Raw genomic sequence first — 11811 nt, forward strand, 5'->3', positions numbered from 1 at the left:
ATGGGTGTGATGCAATGATTCCAGTAGAAATCCAGGAGAGCTCGCCGAGATTCCAGAACTTTGTAGAGGAAGACTCGAATGAAGAGAGAAGGCTGAACCTGGATCTACTGGATGAAGTCAGGGAAGAAGCGAGATTGAAGGCTGAAGCAGTGAAGAGAAGGGTTGAACGAAGATACAACTCGAAGGTGATGCCAAGACAGTTTAGAGAAGGCGACCTGGTGATGAGGAAAGCCCACCAGTACGAGATGGAGAATAAACTGTCGCCCAAGTGGACAGGGCCGTTCAGAATAACCGAGGCGCTCGGGAACGGCGCCTACCGCTTAGAGACATTGGAAGGAGGGGCGATTCCTCGCACTTGGAACGCCACACACCTGAAGTTGTATTACAGTTAAGAAGCCTTGTAAGTAAAGACAAACACGAAGTTATATTACAATGTCTCTGTTAAAACAGTTTGAAGGGGGCACTCTTTTTTCCCTAAGGAGGGTTTTTAATGAGGCCACCCAATAAAGAGAAGTTTTCGAAGTACAAGTTGTTTTAGATTGCGTGCCTGTTGTTTTCAGAAAGTTTTGAAGAAAGACCTTGTCGCTTGTATGTGGCTTAAGGCAAGTTAAAGATATATTGCATGCTTTCTAAAGAGTTTTAAGTCCTCATCGTCTTTCGGCGATCGGAGGCACCAGTTAAAAGTTTTAAGTCCTCATCGTCTTTCGGCGATCGGAGGCACCAGTTAAAAGTTTTAAGTCCTCATCGTCTTTCGGCGATCGGAGGCACCGGTTAAAAGTTTTAAGTCCTCATCGTCTTTCGGCGATTGAAGGCACAAGTTAAAGTTAAAGTCCTCATCGTCTTTCGGCAATCGGAGGCACCATCTAAAAGACCTCAACGCCCTCGCGCGTCCTGAGGCGAGTTAAAGACCTCCTCGCCGTCGAGCGAGTGCAGGCGAGAAAGAGCGAAAAGTCCTCAGTGTTTCTGGGGGCGAGGAGATGTAACCCCTAGGGCAATGTAGAGGCACCAGTGAAAAGTCCTCAGTGTTTCTGGGGGCGAGAAGATGTAACCCCCGGGGCAATGTAGAGGCAAGTAAAAGACCTTCTCGCCTATGAGCGAGTTCAGGCAAGATAAAATCCTTCTCGTCTTGCACGAGTTCAGGTACGGTGTTAAGGGTGGACGAAGTTTGGAAGGTGGCTCAGGTAGGTTCGAAGAGAACGCCTAGCCACCCGGCCTTTTATTCTGAAGTTCAGGAAGGTAGAGAAGGATCCGAAAGGCGCCTCTACCCCCAGATAAAAGAACATGGCCAAGGCATGAAGCCAGAAAGAAGCTGATATCGCCAAGAGTCTTTGGCGACCAGAAAAGTTCAAGCAGTGGCGAGAAAGTTGAAGACCCGTTTTGGTGAAGAAGATCGGGTGAAGAAATGTTTTAAGCCAGTGGTTGAGTTAAAGTTCGTTGCTTGAAGAGTGATTTCGTGCTAAGGTTAATTACCTTAAGATTACAAGTTGTTAAAGCGATTATTATTCGAGGATGAAATGGTTCGAAACAGTTAAGTACGAGATCGTGCCTACGAAATAACTAAGTTATTTTTCTGAAGTAAAATTGCACAAGGAAAGTTGAAGCAAGCAAGGAAGTTACAGAAAGAAATACGAAGGCAATTTCATTAAAGTAAATATTAGTTCAAAGCACATGTACAGGAAAATATGAAGTTTATTACAATTGCATACAAAGTAAAGCATAAAGGTGGTGGATGAGGGGAAATTGATCAGTCTTCGACGGGAACCACCTTCCCATCCACCACCTCGTTGTTTAAAGACACCATGCTGAGATCCAGATAGGGGAACAAGCATGCAAACTGTTCCCGTGCAGCAGCGAATCCAGCAGCCAGAATTTGGGCAGAACTCATGTTAAGATCTTCAATCTGCTTCTGGAGTCCTTCAGTTTGTTCCTTCAGTCCCTTATTCTGTTGCTTCAGCTCTTCGACTTGCTTCTTGAGTTTTTCGTTGATCTCTTGAGCCTGGAGAAGGTCTTCAGCAACCTTCTTGGATTCCGCTTGCACTTGGCCCAGTTCAGCAGTGATCTTCCCTTTCTCTTTGTTGGCCTCGGCAAGCTCAGCAATGGCGTCGTCCCTCGCCTTCTCCACCTTACCAAGGAAGATCTCCCGATCAGCAGACCTCTGCTCCAGTTTCTTCACCTTGGCGGCATCAGTTTTTATCGAAGCTTCTAAGTCAGCCACCTTAACGCGATAAGGCACAATCTTGCTCTCTAGTTCGATCTTTTCTTGAGCCAGTTGCTGTACCTTATGGCGGAGTTCAGTGGCCTCCTTGCGCGCCAATCGGAGCTCGGTGCTCATCGCATCTTCTACTCGGGAGTGTTCAATCTCCGCGAGCGTCAGATTGAAGGACAACTTCTCCACCTCTACCTTCATGGTGTTGTTCTCAGTTTTAAGGTTGAAGAGGTCGTCCTGGAGCTTCCTGGTGGAGCTCTGCACAGCTCTAGTTATGATAGCAGGGATGTCTTCTGCTATCGTCTTCAGCTTAGCAGATAAAGGCTCCCACATCCTCGTGACCTCGAGAGGGAGGTTTGCTGCTTGGAGAGGCGCTGGGTGGGCCTGTTGTTGGTTTTCGTCGCCACCTTCTTTAGTTGGTTCTTCAGTAGGCGCTTCTGCTCGTGGTGGCGACGTCGGGGACTCGGTGATCAGAATCGGAGAGGTGTGGGCAACCTCATCCCCGATTGGAGCAACATCCGCGGCTGAGGCGTTGGAAGGAGGTCCCCCTCCAGCTGATACATATGGCGTGGAGGCGCTCGGGGGGTCCTCCATGAAATTTGGCTCTTGGGCCTCAACCGCAGGTGGCGCAGTTGCCAGTGGAATGGCTTGGACTGGGGAAGCAGGAGCTGGTGGAGATGGCATTGTTGGAGGTGGAGCAGGCGTGGATGGCGGCGTTGAGGTGGGAAGAGGGGGTGGTGCAGGTGGTGAAGAAGGTGTCACCCTCTTCCTCTTCGTGACAAGGCCATCTTCAGTGGCCTCGTCGTCCCCCTCTTCCTCCTCGTGGATGACCTGGGGGGCTTTCCTCTTGGGCCTTTTGAGGACAAGTTTTTTGCGCGGGGCAGCGGGTTGGACGTCGGAGGGAGCTGGGCCCTTAGGTGGCGATCGGCCCTGTACGGCGGCGATCTCCACCACCGAATTTGGTACTGTTTGAGAACCCGTTGCCAACCCGTGGAGTCGGGCGAGCGTCCTTAACTCAGCAAGCTTGCCCTGGCCCAACATGTTATCTGCATAGAGCAAAAATGCATGGATTAGTTCAGAGAGAAGATAAATGCATAAGGCAGTATACACAGCAAAACAGATGAAGGGTGCAGAAAAATAAAACCAAAGTCTTGCGCACAACGCACAAGACGCCCAGAGACAGTTAACAGAAGCAAGTATTAAAACAAGAAGCTTGAATGTTCTAACCTATTCGAATTTCGAGTTGGTCCTCGAAGAATTCGAAGCAGATCAGGGTGGTAGTGAGGAAGGTGATGTTGGCATCCGCCACACTCTTCCAAAAGAAGCAGAGATCCCTGTCCAATGCACCCATGCTATCAGGACTTCTGGGTCTCCTGAAGCAGCTTTTGGACTCTTTGCTCCCCTTGTTTACCCAGTACAAGGGGAAACCGTCGAGTAGGGAAGTGTCCTTGTTGTTGGGGCGCACTTGGACGAACTTTCCCTTCCAGTCTTTATAGGATTGCTGGAAGATGGAGAAGATCGACCTCCCAGCAATCCCATTTAAGCTAACCCACAGGCGGTCTCCTGGGTGCTTGGCTTCAAAGAGAAACAAAAATACATCTACGGATGCGGGCAACCCCAGATGATCGCACATCACTTGGAATGCTCGCACAAACGCCCAGCTGTTTGGGTGGAGCTGGGCAGCGGCAATGTTGAGCTCGGTGAGGAGCTCCCTCTCGAAACGTGTAAAGGGAAACTTTAGTTTCACCTTCTTGAAGAGCGTTGTGTAGACGAAGCAGAAGGGCCCGTCATTGCTCGCCTTGTCGTCGGCGCAAACTGGCAGATCGGAGGGGCAAGGTAGCACTGTCATCTTCTCATCGTGCTCCTTGTGGAATGATTGATGAAGTTCATCCCCCTTCTTCAACCGCAAAACTGCCCCCGCAGTGTTCACAGAAGATGTTTCCCTCAGCAGGGTCGAGTTGGCCCAGGGATACAGTTTTTTGAAGTCTGGTGTGGGGACGGAGGCTCCTCCGGTGACTGGCGGAGTAGCCTGGGCCAGGTTGGGGCAGGAAGGTGTAGGCCTCTCAGCCTGGGAAGATGAAGCACCGCGTGCTCGCGGTTGGTTGAGTGCTTGAGAAGAAGGGTTTCGCGATGAAGGAGGAGGATTCGGGGTGATCTTGGTGCGAGTCATGATGGAAGCTGCAAAGGAAGAAGAAAAGGAAAAAATGATCAGGGGTCACAGAGGCTGACTCGATCATGGAAGAAAGGTGAAAAACGAACAAACGTAGGTTCGTTGTGACGTTGACGGAGCCCTAAGTTACGAAGAAGGAGAAATCGCAAAAACAACCCACAACGTATGCACCAGACAGTTACAAGATGATGCGAATCGGTTAAAATGCAGGAAAAACCAGCAGAAGAAGGAAAGGAAGTACCTTTTTATGATCAGAAAGGCGATGAAGAATGTTGATGATTCGGGAAGTTGAAGAGCGTCGAGAGCTTTTTTGCAGAAGAAGGTTAGAGCGTTCGCGAATACGAAGAAAAGTGATGGAACAGTGGAGTGAAAATGGGTTTAAGGGTTTTTCGAAATGGGTTTGGGAAGCGCAAACGGTAACTGAAGGTAACCGTTGATGAAGCCACGTGTCGAGCGATGGGTGAGGGGTTTGGTGGAGCGTCAGAGAAGCAGAAAGTACAACCGCTTGGAATTCTGCGTCAGTGCCACGTAGGTCAGTGTTGACGTGACTCTTTCAGTCTTTTCGCTGGACAAGTCTTCGCTTAAGACTGGGGGGCTTGTGTACCGTCCTGGTAGTCGGAAGTGATGACGTGGCACCAAGCTACAGTGTAGGCGTGTTGACAAGGCGCCAGGTTGACAAAAGGGGAGGAAGTCGGGGGGCTCGTGAAGTCGCCAGTTATTAAGTTGGCGTGTTCCGATCTCCAGCATACCAGGCGATCGCCCAGTAGAAGGTGAAGCACATCGCCAGAGATGAAAATGGTGCAGATTATGAAGGCGGCCGGCGAGACCACAAGGAAGGTGTACGAAGGCACCCTAACTCGCCAGTTCCAGTAGAGATCGCACTCCCAAGTTAGCTATGCACTGGGCAGTACCATGCATAAGTAACTTAGCCAAAAAGAGAGTAAGAAGCAGCGCCCAAGTCAAAGAGGCTCCAGATGATGGCACGTGTACGACTGGATGCGAGCCACATGTCCAAGTCTGTAACTGCCAGGAGAGAGAAAGTAACCAGGTATATAAGAGTTCTCAACGAACTTTCTGAGGTACGCACGTTCAGATTACACTCTTTACGCTTGCGAGTTTTAGAGCTTACTGTGAGAGAGAACATTGCACGGTTCCTTGAGATTTCTTGAGGGTTCTTGCTCTTAGTATTTGGTGGTTCGGTCACTGACTTGGGCGTTGGAGTGCGATCGGCCGCAGCGGCGCCGCTCTGTTCTTTTGCAAGTTCTTGAGGTGGATCTTGAAGAAGGACGGAGGTTTGAAGCGGTGCACACGTCGATCCTTTGACGAGGCAGGTTCCAGCGTTCTGGTCAACAGGCAGGATCAAGTTTATAGGGATTTTTCTTAAGAATGGGTCTAATCAAAGTTTTGTTAAGCACATAAGAAGCATTTAACATGGTCCTAGCTAACTCCTCAAGTGATTTCCTTTCAACTACACCATTCTATTAGGGAGTTTTAGGGGCCGAATAACTATGTATTATCCCATGTTTTTCACAAAACCTATTAAACTTTGCATTTTGAAACTCTCCCCCATGATCACTACGAATCTATTTTATGCTATTATCACTTTCATTCTGCAGAACCTTATCCAGTTTCTTAAAAGCTTTGTATGCATAATTTTTAGAAGCAAGAAAGAGAGTCCAGGTATATCTTGAGAAATCATCAACAATTACCAAAGCATAGAAGTTTCCAGCTAAACTAGCAGCCCCAGAAGGTCCAAACAAATCCATATGTAGAACATCCAAAGTTTTTTTTTGTAGAAATCATATCTTTTGTTTTAAAAGAAGTTTTTGTTTGTTTACCCTTTACACATGCATCACATAATCTATTATCTTGAAATTATATATTTGGTAAACCAGAAACAAGATCCTTCGATTTCAATTTATTCAAATGATTTGTATCGATATGAGCTAATCTCCTGTTCCACAGCCAAGACTCATCACCTTTTGATAAGAGACGTCCATTTTCAGAGCAATTGTTTGTGATATCTACGAGATATTTACACTTTTACCTGTGAACAATGTTAGAATATATGGCCTTAAACGAGAGGGGGGGAAAATTGAATAAGAGGGATTTTCGCAAACTTTGAAGGTATAATGAAATTCAACGCTGAATTACAGAGAAAAGAATCAAGGAAACAAAGAACCAAAACTGTTTTAAGATGATATCAGAAAAACAATCGGTTGTTTTGTCGAAACAATCGGTTGTTTTTATCAACAGTTTATAAAAACAACTTAAAAACAGAATTTAAAGAGTTAAGGGTAAGAGATAAGCACACAAGCAATTTATACTGGTTCACTCTTCCACCAAGAGCTACATCCAGTCCCCAGAAACCACTGGGTATTCCACTATGCAATCAAAACCAGATTACAAACACCACACACCAAAGTAGTGACCTTGAACCCCTCAAGAAACACACTACCTTTGGCAAACCACACCAAGAGTGTTGATCTTGAACCCCTCAAGAACACACAACACTCCTTGGCAACACTACTACAGAAATATAGTAATCAAGGAAGAAGGAAATAGAATACACCTGGGTATTGCAAAGCTTAAAGTTCAAAATTACAACCCAATCCTATTCCACACACTTAAGAATGATCCAAAGCTCTTTCAAATCTTGGAAAAACTGTTTTGATAAACTCTTTCTGTTACTCCAAGATTAGGAGCGTAAAACCACCTTTATATAGACCAACGAAGTGGTCAAAAGCATTTAATAAAGGAGCCAAGTTAGTTAGGATCATTTAAAACATATTAAAATCGCTTAACAGATTTCTGTTAAGGTTTGTAGGAAAACAATCGGTTGTTTTGTCGAAACAATCGATTGTTTTGGTTTGACAGCAAAGTCAACCAAGTTTTTCAAAAACAGCTAAGGTAAAACAACCTGTTGAATTTTTGACAGCTTTTTAGAAAACACATATTTTCAAAAGGTTAAAGATTCAAATGAACTTGGATCAACTTAAGGAGTGAATTAACAAGTTTCAAACAACTAGACAACACACACACACCCAGCAGCAAGGTCTTCAAGCTTTCCTCTTGGATTTGGAGACATCAAAGCATCTTGTTCAACAAACAACACCTTACCAGATGTCTCATATGAAATTATACATTTGTTGGCTTCAAAGTTCACCTTATAGCCATTGTCACATAATTGGCTAATACTCAACATATTGTGCTTTAGTCCTTCCACATATAGAACATTTTCTATTGTGGTTGAATTTATAGTTCCAACATTCCCTCTTCCAAGAATCCTTCCTCGATTATTATCTCCATATGTGACATGGCCTTCAGCTTTAAGTTTCAGACTTGTAAACTGAGCCAAATCACTTGTCATGTGCTTTGAGCATCCACTGTCCAAGTACCACTAATTTTTCCTGCTATTTTTTTGCAAAAAAAATTAGCACATATGGTACCCTTTTTAGTCTAGGGTCCAGCAGGATTAATACCTTTCCTTAGGAAGCCATTTGGTCAATCCTTTAGGAACAAAGTACATTCTAGCTTTACATGTTCTAGAGACATATCCAAATTTCATACAATAAAAGCAAGAGACAGAATGCATTGTATTTGAATTGTTAAAAGAGGAAACTCTTGGAAGGCGTAGTGAAGGTTGACCACACCTCTTTCCCCTTCATTGCACTCACCATTGTCAAAAGCTAACCTCCCCAATTCCATTCAATTCACCTCCTATTTTAAAGACTTTCGTTGCCTCTTTCTATTCCAATCAACAATCAATTGCATTAGATGGATCAGAGCAACCAAAGATTCGACAAGGATAAGACAAGTTTTGACCAATTTTTGTTCTGTTCAGCTTTGTGTTTGTCACGGTTTCCTTCGTGTTCTTGATTGTTTGTAATTGATTCTTTGTTTTCTACCGTTTATCTTCTGTTTCCACTGTTTCTCTACTATTTTCGACGATTATTTTCCATTTTTCACCGTTTAATTTTAGTACAAATTAAATCAACAAATTCCTTTGTTGTTCCGCTGCATATCCTCTTGTCTTACTGTTGATTCAATTTCATGTTATTTTTGCTTTTTTTAATCGGTTAATTTTGTATCTTTGTTGTGTTCCACCGTTTATCTCACTTGTGTGTGCCTTTTCTTCTTTAATGATTGATTGAGGACATACCAACCATGTCTAACACAAACATTAAATTCTCAAAATTACCTTACAAATGAATAAAAAATGGCTTACTTTATTATTTAACTAGGTTTATCTTCCCTGGGTCATACATAATCAAATTCACCTTTAACCATATTCAAATTTTTGTAGTAGGTAAATACAAAAACAATTAGGAATATAATTAATAGACTCATAAATTTTCTATATTATTATGTTTAATTTATTGTATAATTTAATATTATTAAATTTAACAATTAATATAATTTGATTTACATTGTTTCCAATAGAGCTATGGAAGGTCATGCTTCTAAGAAGAAGCTTCAATATATTACACATAGCATAAAGTGTTTATCTCACTACTATTGAATTGTAATATAAATTATATTTTCATTGTTATTTAAATTGTAGTGCCAACATAAATCCAAAAGATCATAAATGTAAATATTATGTGATGACACATATCCAAGTATATATTCCAACATTATTGACTCCTGAATGATTCATTAAAGTGGAGTAGGTACGGTTAGAAGTTATCATTTACACTATTATGCAGAGAGGAAAATCACTACAACTAACAAAATGTTTAAAACACCATACTCTTTTTTATTGTTGATTTTTTTACTAGGTAAGAAAATATGTCTTGACACCATTTTTAACTCATCCAGTGAAAATGATATAAAGAGCCAGTGTAACATTTACTATACGACTATCAGAAAAAAAAATCACTTTCTATGTAGTATGAATTTCTATCTATTGTTAAACATAGTAAATTCAAAGTAATTAACATAAAAAAAGAATTACCATAATAATAATAATTATAACGATTTGTTTATTTGACATTTTTTTGTCTCAACACTAATAAGGTCTATTATTAAGTTTTGAGCCATATAAAGGTGAGGAATTTCAAGCATATATTTAAGTTTTAAGGCATAGAAAGGTAATGAATTTGAAGTAATGTGATGAAATCGAAAAGTTAATTTATCATGAAACGTATTAATTTATTAATTCCCAATGACGTAATTATGGATTAAATGTGTAGCACATCACTGATCACAAGGGCATTCGCATCTGTGAGTTGCCATATTACAAAACGACGTATCGCATGGTGGATTGCAAAAATTCCCGCAATCATGGTTTGTATCACACTGTTGTTTTCCGTCAACTTGGTTGTTCTCATAATATTTGTACACATCTCTTGTATTTGGGATGCTCAACACACCATTCCCTGCAAAAACATACACAAATTCAATAACAATTAAGAGTCTTTTCATAAACTCAAATATCAAAATATGTTCAGAGAATATACCATAGCATGCTATTAGAGCAAATATCACAACACTGAAAGCTATCTTATTAACCACACCCATCTCTCTCTGCTTTCTGCTTTCTTTCTGCTTTCTACTTTCTTTGTGGGTTTCTTAGTCTCTCTTCATTTCAGTTTGTACCTTCTACTACATATTTATACTACTACTTAGTCAATGTTTTGTTCTTTCTTTTATTCATTTCTAAATTACTATTAAATAAAATAGCAATCAAACAAAGCAAGTATTAACATTACATTTAAAACCTTTGATGATTCAATATTACCATTATATTTAATTTATTGTTTACCATAGAGACACATATTTCTCATATTATTTCAAGCCTCCTTATAATCGCATTATTACTATGAATATTAATTAATATTATTAATATTACTATCAACATTAATTAATATTATTAATATGGTTATTAATATTTGTAATATTATTATTATCAATATCTTTTTAGTGTTATTAATATTTTTTAAATATTATTAATATTACTACTATTATAATTAATATGGTTATTAATAACATCCCAAAAACTTCCTGTACACTATACTATAAACCTATTAAAGGGTCTTAATAAAGTTTATAGTAATTCAAATATAAACTCAATTTATTGTTTACCATGGAGACACATATTTCTCATATTATTTGAAAACCTCCTTTATAATCGCATTATTACTATGAATATTAATTAATAAGTTATTAATATTACTAATATTATTATTAATATTGTTTTTAATATTATTAATGTTATTATTAATATTACTAATATTTTTTAAAGTATTATTAATATTACTACTATTATAATTAATACTACTAATATTATAATTAATATTGTTATTAATACTGTAAAAACCCAAAAAATCCCTACACACTACACTGTAAACTAATTGAATGGTCTTGTAAAACTTATAGTAATTCAACTATAAAGTAACGATATACACCATATATATAAATATAAATTTTTACAAAATGAGGTTAAAATTTTTTATCTATGATTTTATCGCTCTTGCAACTATACGTATATTTGCTTGTGTATATACTATAATTATCAGAGTTTATAATACAAACAAACAATGGAATCTTTACTGTTAATTAATTTTTTTTCCTTAGATTTCAATTATATTTGATTTTTGTTTTACTTTCACTTCCAATGTGAATGTTGATTCGTTAATATTGTAATGTTTGGGTTTCCCCTTCCATTCAGTGTTTCTTTTCCTCACAACTTTCGTTGCCATCAAATCATCTCCAAACATAACTTAGAGGAAAGTCTTGGTACTTAAGTAGTATCTCCCATCATAACTTTCGTTGCCATAAAATCATCTCCAAACATAACTTAGAGGAAAATCTTGGTACTTAAGTAGTATCTCACTTTCTTGGGAGTGAACTTGGAGAACACTCTTTTTAGAATCCTTATTAACTTCACAAAAATTAAAAATATTTTTTGAAAAATTTTCATCTCTCTAATTGAATTAAAATCTTTTCTCATCTTTTCAAATTCAACAATGGGTGATCCTTCTAATCATTCTAGAATTCATTGTAATCTTAATCCTCCAAATCCTATTGATGTCCATGAAACACTAAAAAAACAAACCAAGGAAATTTCTAAGTTAAGGGATAAAATAGAGAAATTTTTACATCTTTAGGAAAACAAATCTCGTAGGTCTAGAAGTAAGCATGGGAAGGTCTCACTAACATAGGAGTATCCATCATCGTAGGCCTTCCCAAAGTAACATAGACTACTACCGACAACATCCTAGACAACCTAGATATACGAATTATCATGTGCCTAGAGAACCTAAGATTGATCTTCCTCCTTTTTATGGGTAAATAAATATAGATGATTATCTAACTTCAGATATAAAGGTTCAACAAATATTTGAATGCCACCAAATTGATCATGAGAGGAGGGTCACCCTATCGACCCTTAGTTTTCAAGAGTTAGTAATGACTTGGTGGACAACCTATA

The 11811-nt window shown here is 39.9% G+C and overlaps 1 long non-coding RNA gene across 1 annotated transcript; it reads right to left on the reverse strand.

Annotated features, from left to right (window-relative positions):
• Window positions 1-9509: 9509 nt before the first annotated feature.
• On the reverse strand, window positions 9510-9963 carry LOC137808001 (uncharacterized). Its single transcript, XR_011080932.1, has 2 exons — window positions 9839-9963; window positions 9510-9757 (listed from the first exon to the last, which is right to left on the reverse strand). It is a non-coding gene; the product is annotated as an uncharacterized lncRNA (long non-coding RNA).
• Window positions 9964-11811: the final 1848 nt, after the last annotated feature.

This window comes from Phaseolus vulgaris, chromosome 11, assembly GCF_000499845.2.
Source record: "Phaseolus vulgaris cultivar G19833 chromosome 11, P. vulgaris v2.0, whole genome shotgun sequence".
NCBI classification, from domain to species: Eukaryota; Viridiplantae; Streptophyta; class Magnoliopsida; order Fabales; family Fabaceae; genus Phaseolus; species Phaseolus vulgaris.